We start from the raw sequence: 21,364 nt of genomic DNA on the forward strand, positions 1-21,364 counted from the left end.
CCAAATGTTAATGTTTTCTATTTCCTACATGGGTAAAATGGGAATTTTGCTTCTTTTAACCATACAGCTCATTGTTCAATGCTTCTTGGTACCATACCAAGCTGAAGGAAACTTATGAAAAAGAGAAAGATTTTTTTTTTTTTTTTTGTTTTAAGCAATCTGTATTGCAAAACACTGCACATGCACGTACACACACACACACACACACACAGATGACAACAACAACAACAAAAAGTAGCAATCATTTCTTAACTATCTTGGATTTGAATGTTGTCCTTTCAGAGCAATTAAAACAGCTTACAATAGAAGTCTGAGCATTGTCCTGGACTCAGCTAGATGTGGGCAATCAGACAGCTGGAGAGGTAGAGATGGCTCCACATCAAAATTTTAATACATTTACCTTTTGTTCTTTGCAAGGATTTCAGTAGAATTCACAGTGCCATGGAAGGTGCACCATGGATGCAAATCTCTCTACATTTGCTGTGCTATGTATATGTGCTGCTAAATGTTCAGCTAAACTGAACTGAACTGAATGTACAGCAGAGATTGGAAAGAAATGAGTACCCTGATATCTCCACAGTACCTGAGATGGGTTAGTGAACCTGCCCTTACCCCACAGCCTCAGTCACAGCAGCAGTGACACTGAGGATAAACTAACCTCTTGACATAGTGTTTAAAGCCAGAGGTAAGTCAGAGTGAATTCTCCATTGAGCTGTTTGGAAGGGAAACCTTAATAGCCTCTCATACCATTGCACCATGCAAAGACTCCAGAGTACATTGTGAATAAAAGAATTTGAGAGTAAATGGCAGCGCTGCTTCCTACTGCTTGAACCTTTGAAAGGTGTGTTAGCTTCTCTAGGACTTTCAGGTTACACATAAGATGCCTCTTTGACAGAGCTGCTTGCAGGTGGCTTTGCACACTGAGAATTAGGACATGCGCATCTTAGGGCACACAGCTCACAAATAATAGACCAAAGAAAGAAGTGCAAGAGACAACATACATATTCCTTCCATTTCTTCTTTCTTGCAAGAGCTTGCATAGGTCATTATTAGAACTGTCCTTAAGTGGTTTAGAGTTATTTCAGTTTTACATGGAGACTTTCCCAGAGCTGCTTCAAAGAGGCAGAATAAGTAGAAAGCAAAAGAGGCCGAGGAATGCACCCCTCACCTATGCACCATCCACTGCATTAATTGACAGAGAGGTATATAAAACTGTTATGTTCTCTTCTTTTTTTTGGAAACAAACAATCAAACAATCAAATAAAAATATAACAACAATGAAACCCCCAAAACAAACAAAAAAACCCCCCAGAACACATACCCTGCCCAAAAAAACCCAAACCATCAAAACAACAAAAAAATAAAACTAAACAAACAAAAAGTTAAACAAAAAAAACCCAAAAGAAGTCCCTCAGGAGGTGCCATTTCATCTTTGCCTCCTCAAGCTGATACAAAAGCCTAGGAAAAAATTATAAATAAAGCCCCTCTTAAATCGGATGAGTGATTGAGCATCTCCAAACTCCTTTCGCCAGTGGATGAAGGAGAGCATGACATTCATTACTTTGGTGTCTGCGCTTCTTTGTCCTGCTATCCTAAATTACTCTTCATTTTGGCTAATACACTATCGCTTGCTAAGATCATCACTGACTGAATGATTTTCCTCCACCTGTCTAAAAAGGCATGAAAAGTAATGAATAGGCTAAGACATACTCTCACCCCTAGAAAATGCCCCTTCCAGGTCAAGGTTAGAGTCAGAATGGTAAGAGGCGTGTGCAATGGGAACTTGTTTCTGTTGTAATTGCTACCAGACTAAGCAGACCTGAGCCTCCAGGGATGTCAGTCCATCAGTGATAAATTGATACAAAATATTCTTGAAAAGTTTGTTTTGCTACCCTTATGCTAATATTTGCTTAGTGGTTATGAGTTTTGTGTGAAATGCCTGCAATCCAGGGGAGAATGAGGCCCCTTAAATTAATAAAAAACAATAACAATGATGACATCAGGGTCAAGAGAAAGAATGGCTAATGAAAACCATCACCTGCACTCAGTCAGAGCATGAGAGTGAATCTAGCTTGATGTGCACGGGGGAATTCTGGGAACTTAACAATTAAAGGCTGTTTCTCCAGAGAAGAGGGGGCTCCATCTTACTCAACGTTGCTAATGAAGTGTAATTCATTTTACCTCTTCCCCACCTTTCAAAATCAAAGTTCAAGAGGCCGTAGCAGACAAATTTCAAAGGACAGGCATGCATACCTCTTGCAATGCTACTCATGCTCTTTAGGGAATATCCTCATGTTCTATTAATTATTGTACTTCTCTGGCATTATTATTCATGGACTAGCATCTCAAAATACTTGACTTAGCAGTGGTTCTGGAACTAATACTAATAAGTACAAGGCTGTGCCTTGGGTGAAACATGTTTTTTCTTATGGGTACAACAGAGGGTAATACTATTCTTCACAATTCAGCCAATTTTTACTTTTTTTCTTTTTTCTTTTTTTTTTTCCACATCTGCAAGCAGAAGGCAGTCATTTGGTTAATTATATTGGTTTTCACATTAAAGAGACAGAGTTGGGAGCATATCATTGTGAGCACTGGTGCAGCACCCAAACAAACACAACCCCAAACAGCAGTCCTGCCGTATGACCAGCAGCGTACCAACAGGCACAAGTGTGAAGAGATAACCTAGTCCCACACAGCTATCAAAGAGGTTTACTAGAGGTAGCAAGCTTCTTTGTAGGTTCACAAAGAGGTGGTAACCATAGCTGTGTGGAGACTCCTTCGGGGGACAGGCTGCAAAGCCTCCGTCCTGCCACAGCACTCGCTTGGACACAAGGCCAAATTGCATTGAAGTGTTGTTGTCTCAGACAATGGAGGTCACGGGAAAAAAAAAAACTATCAGGTGACTAGTAATTAATATCATAGTTTGCAAGGATATTTTAGGCTTACTAAGGCTAAAGAAACTTACATTAGTAGCTTAAGTGATTGGAAGATACTCTCTTTTGAAAGTCCTTGACGTTAAATTAGTTTGTTCTGCATAACTGAAAGGCCAAAGAATCAATGTTTAAACTGAGTGAAATAACTGAAGCTTAAAATTTACATTCTTTCCCCCATACTTTTAGATAACTAAAAATTTTCAAAATAAAAAAGAACAAGTTATTAATTTAGTTGGTGGGTTGCTTGGTTTGTTTGTTTATTTATTTGTTTGTTTGTTTTTTCCCCTAACTCCTTAATCTCATTTTAGGAACTCAAGGAAACTGGAGCTTCAGCCTAACTTTACTAAATATTTCTAGTTAAATTGGAAAGTTTTCCCACCTGCATTTTGGACACTGTAGTTGTTCATTAAGCTCTGTTAAACAAGGGTCCAAAACGAGCTTCAACTCCGAGCTTTTCCATGATGCAAAGGCATACTCCTGTATTGCAGTTTAGTCTTTCCTAAACATGAAATGCTATCAAGTGAATTGACTTACTAACTGATGTTGAAATATGTAACTTACAATTTTAAGAATTTTAAATAAACATTTCCATTGTTGTATTTAAAAATTACTCAAAGTACATAAAAGCTTATGAGTAATTTTTAATTTGAAAAATGGCAAGCATTTTATTAAGCAGTCAGCTGTATATAATCCTCTCATGCACTGCACTCCTAGGAGAGAACAATTCCTTTTTTTATTTTACAGGGATGTGATTTCTTCTTCTGATTAAATAATAAATATTTTTTTAAGTATATATATAAATTGTGGCAAGAAAACAAGAAAGAAAAGAAACCCTCTTAGATTTTGACTGATCTTGGCATTTCCTTTACATATTGGATATCAGTATGAAGAACAGATTGCAATGTTTAACTCTCTAATATATGCTGTGAAAGATTTCATTGATACTGCCATACTGACTTTTTAGCCATTAAAAGTCTTTCATAGCATTTCTACACATTGTTACCAGAGATTGCTGTACAAGATGCTTTGTTAGGATAGGGCAATTTGGTGGATGTCAAACAACACTGAATATGTCTTACACCTTGTGTACACCTATATTATATATATCTAAAATGAAACAAGAAGGGCAACTTGATGACATATAATAACACACTGTGTATTTGTGAAAAGTATATGGCAATTAGTACTGTAGTTTTAGAACAGTGTGTGCTGTTATAGCTTTAATTCCAAAAATATACACGCTCTAATATGGCAGTTGTCATCCCAGAAATATACGTGCTGTGATAGTTGTCATTATAGAAATATACATACTGTGATAGCTGTCATTGTGAAATACATACTCAGTAATAGATGTCAGCAATGAAATATAATCATAATCACAACGTCTAGCATTTTTCATCCTGGGTCCAAAAGAGCTTTAAAAATATAGTATCATGCCCAATTTTCAGATGGAGGAATTGCTGTCCAGAGAGGATAAGTGTTTTGCCCAAGGTCGTGAAGCAGACCCATGGTGGAGGTGGGAATGGAGTGTAGGTTTCTTTTCCTGGACATTGTACTACATTTCATAAAAAAACAGCCTGCATGTGAAAGAAATGGATATTCTCCCACAATGGGCCCTGAGACTGTTTAGAAACTGGCAGGATTGGCTGGGCACCTTCCAGAATCAAGGCTCATTCCCCTTGAAAAGAGATAACAGTACAATTCACAACAAATCATTTATCTGACAAATTAGCTTCCTTCTACTTCCCAGCAGATCACAGCCTTCTCAGATTTATTTGCTATCTGACAGACTTTTCTGCCTTTTCTTTTTATTATTATTATTATTATTGAGTCTGTGGACATACTGTGACATTTTTTTTTTCCTGCTGTTTAATCAGGGAGCTTATTTGCAATTGGTCAGAGAAATTTCATAATCTTAATACATTCTTCTTGACTGGGTAAAAAAGCAAGCATATCTCACTAAAAATATTTGCATCTTTAAAACTACCACTGCCAGAAGTAATAAGTGTTTGATAAACACATTCCAGGCAGGAAAATTCAGTGTCTTGAACTTTCATAGAAAATTGAGTGTCAGAGAATTAATCCAAGTAGAAATTCACATAGGATTTTTTACAGTTCTTGTTGGACTCCAGAAATGAGATATATTAACTCCTAAGATTAGTCTCCACACAAAAGCTCATGCAATTAGGAGTGTTCAGCACAAGAAATACTGACGATTGAACATGAATGTGTGAAATTTGTTAAAAAAAATAATATGATTTAATAATAGCAATGCTGCCATTACAAGCCTTGATCATTGTGCAAGGCATGGTATGAGCATAGCATGGAATGATACACTTATTCAAAGTGGCCTTTGAAATGGGAATATTTTTAGTCAATGATTTTTGTTTTCACATAAAATACAGCTGCCAGGTGAATTCTTTACAGATTGTGAGTGGAAGTCTTTCTCCACTGGCACTCTAAAAATATACATAAAGCACATGTTCATAAGACCACAAGATTCCAAAATAGATTTTTGGAGACTTTACACAGTGAAAGTTTGAGTAGCAATTTGTCTATAAAATGTTTTTATTTACTTTTTATAGAGCTGTTTAGGTCCAAATCTCATTCTTTCCCCTTTTCCATCTATGTGCAACTCTGTAATGACTGAAGATAACCCTTGCACAATGAGTCAATCAGCCAAAAAATTACTTCAGCTTTTTCTTTTCCATCATCCATTTTTAACTGTACTAAATTTCTGAAATTGTTATTATTAGAAGTATGTATTTGAAGCAGGTATTTGCCTTGTTGTTGTAGACACTGATAACAAGAGACCAATACAACACAGTGGAAGACCACCAAATACTCCATGAAGTGATGACAGTAGAAGAATGAGATATATATATATCTGTAAATGCCACCACCAGCAGTAACTATGCAATTAAAATTTAGGAATGAGATGACCTTCCTTTAAGGGGAAGAAAGTACTTACTGGGGAAAAAAATCCCCCTAAAATGGAAAACATCCACACATCCCCATGTTTAACTCCAGAGGAGGCGAGTTAGAGTCTAGAACCATCAAGGAACATTTTACTCCAATAAGGCAGGAGAATATCCAATGACATTTTTAAGTTTCCAGTGCTCTCCTTCTCTTAGGATTGTCCTATCACATTGATAATATCAGGCTTTGAAAACTAAGGGAACTGCACATAGTTTGGAACTATGCTGGGAGAACACCGCAAAGCACGTGTTTTTTTCTCCCAGCAAATCTTCGCTCAGCTTTGTTGATGTGTGGGATCTAAAAACCTGGTTTTCTTCTGGAAAAACAAAGTTTATGCAGCATACAAATACTGGACACAACCTTAGCTGACAAGCGAGCTAGACAGCTTTCAGGTCTAGTGGGAAAAAAAAGAATGAAAAAAGAGGGGGGTGGAAAGGAAGGAGGTGAATCAGACATTTTCTCAGCTCTGCTGTGAGTAATATTCATGCAAGGCCATGCCAGCTTTGCACCTGTTTTTCTCATTTTCTATTCAGCTTGTCACATTTGTTTACAATTTGTCTTATTTTGTCATTTTCTTTGTGCTTTCTATCCTATGCCAAACACACTTGGAATTTATTTGCAATTTAAGAAATGTATTGCTGATGAAGTGGGACAGTTTTTGATGGGTACCCCAAAGGGAAAGGAAGGGACTTCCGTGCACAGCAGAGGTGAGAGAAATGAGACAACAGGTAGGGTAGAATCAAAATATCCCCCTTGTCCTTCAGTTGCATTAAGGGAAAAGCATTTAATCCTTGCAAGAAGTTTAATCCTTGTGAAACAGGCAAGGGACAAATTCACTCAGGATATGAAGAATTATAAAATCCCTCTTCATGCACTCATAACTTTGACAATAATCTAATGTGGACTTGCACAGAATTAGGAAGAACGTGTTACAGGCCCTTGCTCTACCGTGCATGTAGCATATAAGAGAAGGCCAAAAATTCTCTATTTTAATACCTTAACATTCAGCTACGTGTGGGCTTTCTGAGAGATTTAAATATATTTGTTTTGAAGCAGTGTTCAGCCTGACCAAAAAAAAAAAACAAAAACAAAACAAAACAAACCCAACAAAAACTCCAAAAAAGAAGAAAGAAAAAAGAAACCAACAGAAAACCCAGCAAACAATAAAAAAAAATGAACAAAATGGCATAGAATTAAGGGGGAAAATGCATAGAATTAAGGGGGAAAATGCATAAAGCCAAATCCCTAGTGGTATTAATTCACTTAAAGTCACAAGGAAGATGCCAATTTACACCAGATGTGGATCAGGCTCACAGGATTTAATATGTTCCAAAATAATTTGGAAACTGTTTCTATTAATTTGATTCCCTGGCATATGCTAGATTTCAGCAAATAACTGCTTTGTTTTTAGAGTTTATTTTAGGAATTAGTCACAGATTTTATTATTGAATATAAAGGTTACCAGATCTATAATGTAACATGGTAAATGAAGTGGTAAGTGAATTCATGTTTGGTAATTTCCCACTTTAATTAGTATGCATTAAAAATGGTACTTTGCTCCATATTACCTTTTTTTGTACACTACAATAATGCTGAATTTACACAAAAGCCTGTTTTGGTGAGTGTCTGCATTGTTTTTACCTCTGCATGTGCATGACACATGAGGCTGGTGGAAGGGTTGCTTTACAGGGTCATTCAAAAATTGTGGCCTTGGCCTCCTGTGATCATTTCTATTCATCTTTCTGTGAGAGCCAGGGCAGGGTGGGGGGTGGGAGGTCACTTCCAGAGCCCATGGCCACATGCCAGTAAGGCTCAGTGAATTCCTTCCTCCTGAATTTCTTTCCGCATGTTCAGCCAGCTAAATTATGCTTCCCTGCTGTTAGCTTGATCCAAACCTGCAGATGTCAATGAATGAAAAGACTCACATCTATTTCAAAAAAGGACCAGGACCTCAAATTGCTGTTGGTCATTTCACCCCAGAAGCAGCTTCCCTGTCTTGCTCTGGGTTTATCGCTTTGCTCAGTCCTTCACATACTCGGTAATTTATTCAGATTAAAGACACCACAGCCCCTCTGCTCTCTAAATTTAAATGTATATGAAAGCACCCTTACATCATGCCACGTGTAGCAACATTAATTTGGCTGCTCAATGCAGCACAGAAACTCTTTACCGGTTCCTTCTTCTTTGTGGTCATCTTTTAGCCCAACTTTAAGCAAAATATTGTACTAAAGAAAATGCACTTTGCTTAGGATTTCCTGATTACTTTTTAATATTGCTCTTAATGTCAGACTTTGCAAACTATTCCTGTTTGAAACCAGTTGAAATGTGTACTGCATTGGTACCCTCAGTAACAAATTCCTCCATGGAGCAGAATGCATCACAAGGAGACAGGACATACCTATGTTGGGTATCTTTCTGATCTTACTAAAGGCTCTAAAGATATTTATCTGCTTCTGAATGTGTATGAAAGACCCAGAAAATAAGGTTGGATTTTAAGAAGTGACTTGAATAAATTTAATCCTATTTAAATGTTTTGTTTTGTTTCTGAAGTAGATTAAAACTAGCCTAGTTAAAACTGGAACTAGGTGATCTTTAAGGCCCCTTCCTAACCAAACTATTCTGTGATTCTATGAAGGTGTTTGTGACTGTGTATATATATATTTATATATATATGCATGCAAATATATAAATGCATTTTACAATAAGTTTATAATTTAGAATGCTTGAATTAAGAATATGCCAGAAAAAAAGTATGCAAAGCATCATATAATGTATCTTATGTTCATTATGTCATTTAGTATCTATTTAGTGTCATTTAAATAGTGAAAAAGATAGTAATCACTTACCAATCTTACCACTGTTTGTTGTTATTCTGATGGTTGTTTTATTATTATATTATTATTATTACAGCACTGTTATAGCATCTATTTTACTTCCTGATCCCAGAACACCTATTTTTATCTCACTTAAATTAAGATATATGAAGCAGCCGAAGATTCATAAAGTTACAGAAGGATGAGCATGAATGATTTGCAATAGCAAAATAGTTTAGTGTTAACCAACAGAGAAATAAGAAGCAGAGGTCCTATGAGGAGAGTGGGAAATAGATTGTGGAAGCCACCAATGCAGAGAGCTGCAAGTTGCCCCTTCAACATATAGAGCTGAGAAGTGCAGAACTGAAGAACAGAGCTCAGTGTGGAATGGGAACAAGTATTTTTCTGGTCTATTCCTGTTTTATATTGAAAAGTCAGGAATTCACTTAATAAGAAGACTACGTTTAGAAAGAAAAAATAAAGAGGAAAGCTAAACAGAGGTAAAAAATACCTACAATCATAGCAAGCTGGGAGAGCCAGGCCAGTCCCTTGTCTCAGTTCTAAATTGTAATATAATCTTTGGAGACCTATCATCTAGTAAATTCAGGAGAAAAGAAAGTAACCTAATCTAGAGTCTGCTTCTTGAGATTAGGCTTCCCTTAATAGTAAAGGTAATAGTAATGCAAAATCATAAAAAAATATACATTGTGCTACTGAGTGATGCAACATTCAACTCGCAGGTTTGCAATAAATGAACAGAGTTAGGCAGGTTTGTTTTTTTTTGTTTGTTTGTTTGTTTGTTTTTCCCCTCCCAACCAGGGGCTGGAGAAGATTTCAACAGCATTTTGTGATGCCTAGATGAATTAATGGGACCCTCCCTGTGGGGCAATGTGGGCTGCAACACTGTCCAAAAATTTTTAACACTAGTTCTTCATCTAATGTAGAAATGATTGTGCTGTTCTAGATCTGCATTACATTGGGGGTCAGCAAAGATAATCATAATAGCTTCTTCTAGTTTTAAAATACAAGATTCACCTCCTTATCTCCCTGCTTATATAAGCTTGCTATATTATGGAGATACTCTGGGGAACATCTGTACAATCTCAAAAGGATCTATCTCCATTGACTTTTTTTATATTTAATAATAAAATGATTTAATCTGTAATTCACAGCTATTCAGTGACTCTATTCTCTCTCCATAAACCAAACTGAAACAGAAAAGTATATACATTTTTTTTTCAAAATACCTCCCTAGCACTTTACATTAGGACTTTCTTTCTCAAAAATGAAAACAGCTCATTCTCTTCCTCCTGACCCGAACATTTCTACCTGCTGTTGGGCTTGGACCTAGATGTTTTCTACCCTGATAACTTCTGTTTTGTTAATTTCCTTTCCTGCCTATCATATGATGCTTATCACTTCAGCTGTACTTTACCTACCATTTAAACCACAGTTCTTTTCTTGATTTCTCTTTTATCAAGCGCGTGTTAATTTCCTTCTCCCTCCCTCTGTGTAACTGTCTCATCTTTTCTCTAGAAAAAATTCTCAGGGCCAAAAGTTATGCCTTTTCTCCCGAGCATTGGGATATTTTACAGACACCCCTCCTTCTCCAGACCTATTCATCTTTATCTCTCACTGAACAACAGCACTGCAAACTGAGTGTGAGACGACATAGCTGAATGATTGATGCTCTCCAAGTCCTGTGTTTCTCTTCCTCGTTTATTCTCACAGTCACCCTCCTGAGTTAAGGGTTTCAGTTGGTACCTGCCATGGTGACTAGGAAAACAAGGGTAAGCTGCCAAATCCAGCGACTGTTTTCTTGTTCTCACATTGCATTTCCTTATCGGTTGTGACAATGTGCCACAATTAATGATAGCAGAAATACCTATGTTTGATACCATATGCATCATACTTAGTGGTGATGGATTAGCAATCAAGAAAATTAATTCTGCCTTTACAAAGTAACATCTGAACTTTGAAGTGAGGCAAAAGCTTTATTGAGTAGTGCAGATAAAAATTCTCTTGGAAATGGGATAACCATGTTTCCATTGTACCTGCATAATTTGTTCTGGACTGAGCCCAAACAGAATGGTATATTTCCCAAGAAAATGCAAGGATCACTTATACAAAATTGAATTTTGGATAGCGTTATGAAATCAGTGCCCATAAGAAGGAGTCTGACAACAGAATGTGGCTCCTTGAACACATACAGATCTCCTGGTTGACCTTGGCTAAATGGCAACAGTTTCTTGGAGTCATGGGTTTTAATCAATGAGCTGATCCTTCCTTAGTAAATAACTTAACTTTTTCAATAAAAATTGTTAATAAATTTGAAAATCTTCAATATTGTAGACAGAATTATGCATATGATTTAATTGCTAGAATAACAAAAACCCAGTGATAGAAAATGTTGTTCCATTAATCAGGACATCCTTTTTACTTCATAGTCTACAATGTCATTAGAGAAACCCATATAGAACAGCCATAACTCAACAAACTCTGAACACTGATTTATCTATGTTCCACCAAACACAGACCATTTATCTTACTGGAAAATATCATAGCAACTGTCTTTGCAGCCCAAAATTGCGTACAACCTTTCTGTTTCCAGATACCACAGTGATCTTACGTATTTGAATTTAAATAATGAAGGTTATGAGCCATTTAAGGTCTCAAATCACTCTAGAAAACAGATTAGATATTTTCAAGAAGCTGAAACTCTTTGGAAGCTCACTGTCCAGTCATGACATTGGTATTCCTAAAAATGGTATTCCACTGGCCCCTAAAAAACTCTTTAGTGTTCATTGTAACTCTTTGGTTCTTTGTTGTCTTCCTTTTGATGGAAGGGCTGGAATTAATTTTTACCTTATTTGAGACAGGTACAGGCTGGATACCATCATTGCAGGCAGCTGTTCCTCATTGTCTTTATTCTTAACATTAAACTGGTAATTTAGGGAGGGTATAGTATAAGTATTTGCCAAAATATATACATTTACTTGAGGATAAGAAAGATATTCCTTGACTCTGGGGTGTAGGGGAAGGAGGGGGAAGTTGGAACTAGGTGATCTTTAAGGTCCCTTCCAGCCCAAACCATTTTATGATTCTCTGTTCTCATCTTGGGCTGCAATGACTGTAATAACTAGGTTTCCATTGGTTATAAGTGCTGAGGGCTGTTTCCCCCAGTTACACCTATGGCATGAACCTCAATTGTTGTATCTTTATTTAGTTTTGTTTGAAGTGAGAGAAATGTTTTGTTTATCAGGTATAGATAGGTAGAAACACATGAGAACAAACATAACGAATAAACTGAACGTGCTCTATGCAGTATTTTCTTAGTCTAAACCTGATATTTTAAGTAAACTTAACTCTGTGTTCATGCTGGAAGTTCTAGGAAACAAACAAAAAAATTATATTGTATTTCAGAACTGGTGATAGCAAGAAGTTTTCCATAGAGAAAGATAAATGCCTGACAATAGAAGATCAAACAAGGGGATGTGATGCTTTGGCAAATGAGAGGACTTGTATTCTACTTCAGATCAGAGTCTGGAAATTGTATTATATGAAGATATAATGCCCTTTAGCAAACAGTAATCTGAGAATTGAGGGCTTAAATTTTTCATAGAGTGTGACTTCATGTATGTATGTATGTATGTATGTATGTATGTATTTATTTAAGGAAAAAGTCATAAAAATGTATGGGCCTTTAATGATTAGGTAGACTTCCCCACCCACCCCCCACTTCCTGACATATTTATTTAGTCAGTTTTAGATGGACAGACTATGGTGATTAGAAATTTCTAAAAGAGCTTCCCTTCACCATAAATACAGATAGTTTTAACCTACTGAAAGGTTGTTTATAGCAGTTTATTTCATAACTGTAGTCCCTAAGTCTGGCTCTTAGAAACAGCAGGGCTGACAAACCATGAAAGAGCAATTTATGGAAGATCCTGTAACCTGGATTGCTGGAAAGAAAGGGAAGTAAAGAATTTTAAGAAATGACCACTATTGATTGCCTCATACAGTGGATGGCATTTTGCCTTCATCTTCAGGATAATTGGACAGAAGGATTACAAATCCATAGCAATAGAAGGCTTTCCTTACTAGACTGTTAATGCACTATAAATCAGCAAGTAGGAATAGCTCCTATGTTGCAGTCTATGTTTTCATTCAGCTCATTTGCACTTCAAAGCTGAAGTCGATAATTCAGCTCCAAGTAGGTGCAATTGGGGGATATTTACCTTTTGTAGAATACGAATACAAGCTGAGAAAATCTCTAAATTCATTTGCACAGGACATTACTGGTCAGAGTCTGGCACTCAGACACGAAGCCCAGTCTCCAGCTGAAGTCAAGAGGTGAGCTTGTAGCTGCTCATAAATCCCTCAAGGTCTGTGTGCTGTGGCTAAACAATATTTTCTCACTATTGGTGATCAATTTTTTGCTGAAGAAGTAAGTATAGCCTTTGTTTTTTTAAATACTAAATGAGCAGCCCCTTCCCTGTCTTATCTCTAGCCGGGTGGCTGGAGGTAGGTCCCCTGAAGCCAGTTTGTCCCAGCACCCTCAGAGGATAGGAGAGAAAACAACTCTAGAAGGGCAAAAAAATGAGCTTCTCAAATCATGTGCCAGTGCTAAGGTAAAGTTCAGCCAGGTTTGAAATCAAGGAAATAGAGTCAATAAAGAAGGGAAAAAATAATCTAACCTGCTGGGTTTTGTTTCCTTTATTTTCACTCACATTTTATGACATTTCTTCCAGACAAAACTCCTATCATAGAAGTGATGAAGAAAATACTTAATTTGTCTATCCTTATGCTCTCCCTCCCACACAATACAAACACTCATGCTCACATATATTAGATTTCTCAGTCTTGTGCAGTACCTGGACAATATTACATTGCCACATATTGTTTTCTGAGCTTTTTCCTACCTACATTACGTCTCAGAGCACAGAGAAATATGCATCCTTTTCAGTGCAACTTGTAGCTTTGAATGAAGTGAATGTAGAGGCAGTTTTATCATTCCCATCTGGCTCCATTTTCTACTGTGATAAAAAATGGAATTGAGGTTAGGCAGAAATGGTCTGAAGTATCAGCTCCAACAGAAGATGAGGTGGGATTTTTTTTCCTCTGTGATGATGCTTTTCAATATTGGAGTGTGTCTCAGGTTTAGGGGATGAGAAAGAAGATGAGAATGGGGCTTTATTCGGTATTTTATAGATGGGAAATGAAGTTCTTCAGTTCAAGCACCATAACTTCCCCTCGGCTCTGCATCAGTACAATCTGAAGCTCACTTCAGTCATTATGGCTGGTACCCAAACACCAGTTTCCAACAATCTGTTCTATTTGCTAGCTTTTAATTTTTTTCTTTTCCAGGAGGGCTATAGCTCCAAGTGTCAAGAAATCAAACTTCATAACAATGAACTTGTTTTTCCTGTCAACTAAGTAAGAGATCCTTTTTAAAAAATCCTCTGACTCTCCCAAATTCTATTACAGGTAGAAATTCTCAATACTGAACTTTCATTACTCCAATAAGAAAAATCTAACTTATAATAGAGAGAAATACTATGTCTGGAAGTTTCCTTTAAGAAATAAAACTTGAAAAATAAAGGAGTCCAATTTTGTGCTAATATGGCATCAGTGCATTACTGGATATCCTTGCCTGATGGATACTTAGGAAGGAGATACTTATGGGTCAAGGACTCCTAACTGGGCACAGAAGAGAAAGGATTTAAAGGTTTGGCAAAAAATACCAAAACATTAGCAGAAATTGAGTGCTATCCTTCTTGATCCACTGAAGAAACCAATGCCTGTTGATACATCAGTTTCAATGTCATTGAATTTGACAGGATCACAATATAGGTGTAATGCTTAAATACCTTTGTGGAATCTAGTCTTGAAGAGACACCCTGGGAAGTCTCAGTAGGCTGAGTGGATAAGTAATACAATATACTATCAGTCTCCCACGATGGCACAGTCCGCACCAGCGAAGCTTCCCCTCTCTCACTCCTTTCCGCAACGCTGTCTCCGTACAATCCTAAACATCCACTGGTCAGATTATGTGATCAACACATCTGTTCTAGAACAAGCAGCAGTTACGAGTATTGAGGCCATGTTACTGAGAACACAGCTGCGATGGGCAGGGCACGTCTCCAGGATGAAGGACCACCGCCTCCCTAAGATCCTGCTCTGTGGTGAACTTGCAACTGGCTGTCGCATGAGAGGAGCCCCGAAGAGAAGATACAAGGACTCCCTGAAACAACATCTCAGCCTTGGCCATATTGATCACCATAACTGGTCTACTCTGGCCTCCAACCAGGAGGCCTGGAGACACACCATCCATAATGCTGCTGCTTCTTTTGAGAAAGCACGCAGGATCACCCTTGAAGAGAAAGGACAATGCAGAAAGAATCGTGCCTTGCAGAATTTACCACCTAAGGAGTCTTTCTGCTGCGTCTTTTGCAATCTAACATGCCTGTCTCGTATTGGCCTTTCTAGCCACCAGCGCACTTGTGTCAAATGTGGGTAGAGACCTTTCCCAAATCTTCGTCCGCGAGGCCCAGCCATGGTACTATTAGTGTAAAAAAAAAAACAAAACCAAAACAGACTACAAAAAAACCAAACAAACCAAACATGAAAGACGGTCAGTCAGATGTCAAAAGAAATGCTGTATTACTTGAAAAATACCGCAGTACCTGTTAGAGGTAGCAGCATATCCCAAATCTTTGCAATTATTTTGCTATATGTGTTTTTCAGCTTTTTCTTGCACATGTCTGCATCATTACAGGCACAACTCAACAGATCTGATTTAAAGTGAATGTAGATTACATGAGTAAGTAGCCATTTTCACTCCGTCTCCTTTCTGCATCATTTTCAATTACCTACCACATGTGGAAGTAAATGCTTCATATTGTACTAATCAAAATAAAATAAATTTAAAGCAATTTTGAACTAAAATGGTGCAAACAAATGTAACTTCTATCTCCTAAAGAAGTTTCTATTTTATTTTCAAGGTTAAAATTTTTTACAGACTGACAACTTCCTCTTTGTCCACATAAAAATGGAAGATCAGCTAACCTGTTGTTCATAGAATCCTAGAATCATAGAATGGTTTGGGTTGGAGGGAACCTTAAAGATCATCTCATTCCAACCCCCTGCCATGGGCAGGGACACCTTTCACTAGACCAGGTTGCTCTGAACTCTGTCCAGCCTGGCTTTGAACACTTCCAGCGACAAGGGAATCACAACTTCTCTGTTAACCTGTTTTAGTGCCACCCCCAGAGTAAAGCATTTTTTCCTAATATGTAATCTAATCTAAAGACCTATTGTCTTTCATCTTGAAGCCATTCCCCCTTGTCCTGTCACTACATGCCCTTATAAAAGGTCCCTCTCCATCTTTCCTGTAGACACCCTTCAGGCACTGGAAGGCTGCAATTGGGTCATCCCAAAAACTTCTCTTTTCCATGCTTAACAATCTCATTTCTCTCAGACATTCCTAATAGCAGAGGTGCTTCATCCCTCCAATAGTCATGGTGGCCTCCTCTGTACTCAGGTTGATGTCCTTACTGTTCTGGGGACCCCAGCACTGCAGGTGGGGTGTCATTAGAGTAGAACAGGGGGACACAATCACCTCCCTTAATCTGCTGGGCATACTGCCTTGGATTCAGCCCAGGATAGGTTATTCCTGTAGTCTTTTTAGCAGGGGTAATTTCTGAAATAAAATTCGATGTTGTTTCAAGTGCAAATTTAGGAGTCTTGGGCAACTGAAATGTATCATCTTGCTACTTGTGATGCTCATCAAGTATTTTGTCCTATGGTACTGTGACAAAGTTTTGACAGAGACATGCAATAAATTTAGGTATACCAACAAGCTACTTTGATTATTTCATGGGACTTTGGTACAGTTACAGCAATAGGCATAAACGTCACCCCAATTTCTCTGCACAGAAGGGTAAACTAGCATGTTATAAGCTATTGGGACACTATGTTTACGACTAAAAAGTCATCTTGATCTTGGAAAAAGTTTCATCTTACATAAGTTGAAGAAGAAAGGGATTAAAACTTGTTAGAATCCAAAAATTAGTTACACGGTTGCCCTTGTAAAATATATATTTTTTTAAATTAACTAAGAACACTTTTTAACTTTCATGGATCCCTTAATTTATTTACTTCATTTTCATATTTCTTGTATATTTTGGGGTTTTGTGTAGGCTATACAACCCATGAAACCTCACGATTTCCTTTTTAAAGAGGTGTTTCCATGTGTTTAATAGACGACACAGTATATTATGGGATACTGCTTTAAATCATAGTTTATATTCTCACCAAGAGCCTCAAATTAGGAGGCTTTCACAAATTCCCTGAGAGAATATTTCAAGTCTAATAAGGGCAGCTGATAAGGATCTTCTTTCCAACATTCCATTACAATTTTCCACTTCTTTGCTAGGTTCTCTTACTGGTTGTCTGACCATCTGCTCATCATTCTAATTATAGCTCCTCCTTTTGGTGCTTTGAAACTTTGGATAATAAAAATATCTGATCAGATTTCATATTGGTAAACTTTGACACAACTTCTGATGATGAGGCTGAGCTTTCTTTATAAAATCCCTCTGAAATCACCTACAAATGGTCTAATAGAGGTGTAGAGAACTATTTGTGAGCCTGTGCAGTCATTGAGAAAGAGTGGAAATACCTCTTTAAAGTGTTTAATTCCAGTGATATTGTTAAAAGTGTTTTAATACACACAAATGCTTATAAAATATATTTTGCTAAATATTTATCTTCTATTGCTAAAAAATGCATAACTATTAATTAATTATGCACACAGCTGTATTAAGTTGGTCTAAATTACCCAGCAGCTTTTTTGGGTTTAATCCTAAAACCTTTAAAATTGTCATTTCATCTATAAACAGATTCTGAGAAAGAAGAATTGTTTGAGGCAATGTGTTGGGAAGAAATCCTTACTTTTCACTGAGTCATTTTGCACAAATACAACCTTCTATTCTTTTTCCGTTTTTATTTGAACAGCACAGATTTAAAAGCTATGCTTTAAGAAGTAGGAATATATTTGTGGAAAGAATCCTACTTCTTTGTTCCTAAGCATCTGCTAGAACACACACACACCCCTTTTAAAATCTTATTTCAGTCTTCTAGGAGAACACAAAAAATAATTGTCTAAACCCACAAAAAACAGCAATAAAAACACCCCTCCAAACCAAACCCAAACATCTGTCAAAGATCTCTTGAATAAGCAGCAGAAACATTATGCAGTACTCACTGATGGGTATCTTCAAAAGGATAAAAGACTCCAGAGACTTATACATTAGTCTTCAAGCCAAAAAACTTGACTTCTTGGCTAGACTGATCAGCTATTGCTGATCTACTCTGACACCATGACTCTGTTGCATCTCCTACATTTTATCCAGTTTGATTATAAATTCGTCAGCCCAACAACTGTTCATCCGTACATAGAAACTCCAACAAGACTCTGAACTTGGATAATGCAACTAGATGCTGTTATAATAATCCATTACTCTTTTGAGGTCAGGTTGGTTGGTTGACCTCATGGACCTTCTGAGTCATCAGCTCAATGAATAATGATTGCTTCCTATCAATCAGCACCAGTTTGTAAGGGATTTTTAAGGAATAGAAGAGCCTAAATTCATAGCAAATGTTATCTACATAAAATGATGTGACCAGCACTACCCTGATCATTTTTATTGCCCATCTCTCCAATGTACTGATGGAATCATTATATTTGCAAAACTGTTGCTGGCATTTCCCTTTGCTGTCTCTGACAAGCTTTTTTGTGTCAATGCCATTGCTTTTCAGGGATGCACAACCACTGTTCACTTTTGTAGCAGAAATGTTTCTAACACACTCTTTGATGTATCCAATGATAGTGTCATGCATACTGACACATCGTACCACTCAGCAGTGGAAGCTACCTCTGTCTGAAAGTTTTGTCCAAAGCTTTTTGACATTCTCCCTTTCAGTGCCGCTTCCAGAATTTTTCTTTCAATTTTTCCCAACAGGGTTGCATTCAGTATAGATTTATTTATTTATATATTAACTTGAAATGGACAGATGAGAAAGGTTCTCCTGTGGCTCACTCACAGCTGGCTTCCTCCCAGAAGCCTATCCCTGTCCAAGAAACTGACTTACAAGATGAGGAAGAAGAGATGTTTAGAGACTAAATTTAAAGGTGTTGAACAGCCAGTGCCTGTTACAAACAATGGACTTAGTGTACAGTCTCTCTATAAATCTAAGACGCGTGTTTCCTTTCCCAAGACCCTTTTGAGGATCTCCAAAATCATGCAGGTAATACAAGTTATGTAAATACCTCAGTCAAAGAGGTGAAATCAAGAATTTAAAAAAAAAAAAATGTTCTCCTAGGAATCAGAATGCACACACATATAAAATTATTCAGTATGGATGATGCATACATGACAGTTATCTCTTTGTCAAATTACTGCTGCATTGGGAGCTTCTGCAACTAGGGATCTCATTTCACCATTATTTTTGTTTTATCAATGAGTGTTTCATATTTTTTTTTAACAACTTTCTGCAGAAAATCAGATGTAAAAGCAATAAAAGAGAAGCAAAAGGGATAGTGAAGCAGTGATCGACTAAAACTGGAGTTCAGTTACGTGACTTATGCTCAACTGATTTCTTAGGTGCTGTAGAGCACACAACTCTATCTCATCATCTCCAGAACTTACTAGCAGCTCCCTCTTGTGAGCTTGAACCAGATGAAAAACGAGATATGCTCAGACAAACATGTCAAAAAGACATGTCTCACATGTCACAGCAATGAGGTCTGCAGTGTGTGCTCCATGTTCCCATGTGCCTGTCCACAGCCAGGCAACCTGCCACTGAGCTCTGGTTTCTGTGGAGCCGCGGATCACAGAGAAAGCCTGTGGATCTGCGTCCAAACAAGAGGAGAAACCTGTGGTATGCTCAATCTTCAGGTGCAGAATAATTTCATGCCTCTTCACTGATAACGTGTTGGGTCTCACATGCTGGGAGACAAGAAAGCTTAGATTTTTGTTCCCAGTGTCAATAACAGTGGTGTTTTTTGGTTTTTTTTGTGTTCCTTAGATAGTTCAGAATGCAATCGGATATGTCTGTCACGTATTGGCCTCATAAGCCACCAGCGTGCCTGTAGCAAATGTGGATAGAGCCTTCCCAAATCTTCATTCGCGAAGCCCAGCCATGATGAGATGAGATAGTTCAGAAGAATTGATGGTTGCAGGTCTGTAGTAATAAGCAACTCCTGAGTTTGGTGATCACTGCCCCCAGCAAGGCAGGATGTTCTGGGTCTAATGGTTTGTTATACAGATAAAGGTCATTTCATTCTCAAATGCATAATGAGGTTAAAGGTATGTCTCTAGGCATATTCACACAATGAACATGGCACAGGGGATGCAAATTTAGGCACCAGAGCTGACTGCAACTGAAAGTAATCTTTGCTGCTTCAGCTGCTGAAGAGATGGAGTTTATAAATCGGGTTCAGGGTTGTGCTAACGCAATTTCTGGACACCACTAAACAGGCAGGAGTTGCACTACATCAGGCACTTGCATCAAGCTGAATGAGGCTCCATACTTTTACAGCAAAATACCCATGGCATGATAGAAACTTGGCTTAAAAAGCTGTTTCACCAGAAAGTCTACCCAGTTATGAGAAACTTGCCCTACAGTTCTCCTGGAATGGCCCTCCTTGCCAGTGTGACTCACTGCTAAGCGTCCCTCTGTGAGCCTGAACCACAAAGTATGTGAGTTAGTTACAGTTCCTGATTGTGGTAATTGGCTCTTATTTCAAGCAATAAAGACTTGTGCTATTTTTCCTTTCAATAGACCATCCTGATTTAAATCTGGTATCACCCAGAATAGCAGGCAGACACCAGCAGTACTAAGGGACACATCAGAGCTGTCTGAAGGTTACTTTAAAATTTGTGCAAATGCTGATCACTTCTCTGAAACACTCCAGGACTTACAGGGTCTCTCCTATTAACCCTGCTCCAGACATGGAATGGGGCAAGGAGTAATTGTGCTCTGTATTTAGAAACAATCCTGCTTCTGCCACTTCTCCCTCTCCTCCTTTTATCATTCACAGCATTTGCATGAAGACAGGATCTTCATTTCAAAGGAGTCCATCTGCTCGGGCTGCTCATTCTCTTCCTGAAGTTATAAACCTCTATTTGCAACAACATAATCCTCTCACCACAGAAACCTGCGGTGAGGTCACAAGTGGAGGATTGTGACTTCAGGTGGGGAAATGAGCAGCAGGAGCAGATGAACTGTTAAGAAGCAGAGATCCCATTTTCATTGCAAATGTCCTTTGCATTAAAGAATGAGGCTAGGAAAAGGCAGCCAAGGGAGGACACTGAAGCAGAAAACCGTGCACACAGAAAGCATATTCAAATGCTTTAAACAGTTGCATACGGTGAACTAGCTCTTGGAAGAGCAATATCTTAAGATGTAAAACAATTAGCTACTTCCAATCATGCTAAGAATTAAGAATGAATAAAATAAAATAAAATAAAAATAAAAAAAAAAAAAAACAAAACTTCAATCCTTGCGTAGAAGCCCTCACTTTTTCCTTTCCTTTCCTTCCCTTCCCTTCCCTTCCCTTCCCTTCCCTTC

Source organism: Lepidothrix coronata, unplaced genomic scaffold (genome assembly GCF_001604755.1).
Source record: "Lepidothrix coronata isolate B3197 unplaced genomic scaffold, Lepidothrix_coronata-1.0 Scaffold72, whole genome shotgun sequence".
Lineage (NCBI taxonomy): Eukaryota > Metazoa > Chordata > Aves > Passeriformes > Pipridae > Lepidothrix > Lepidothrix coronata.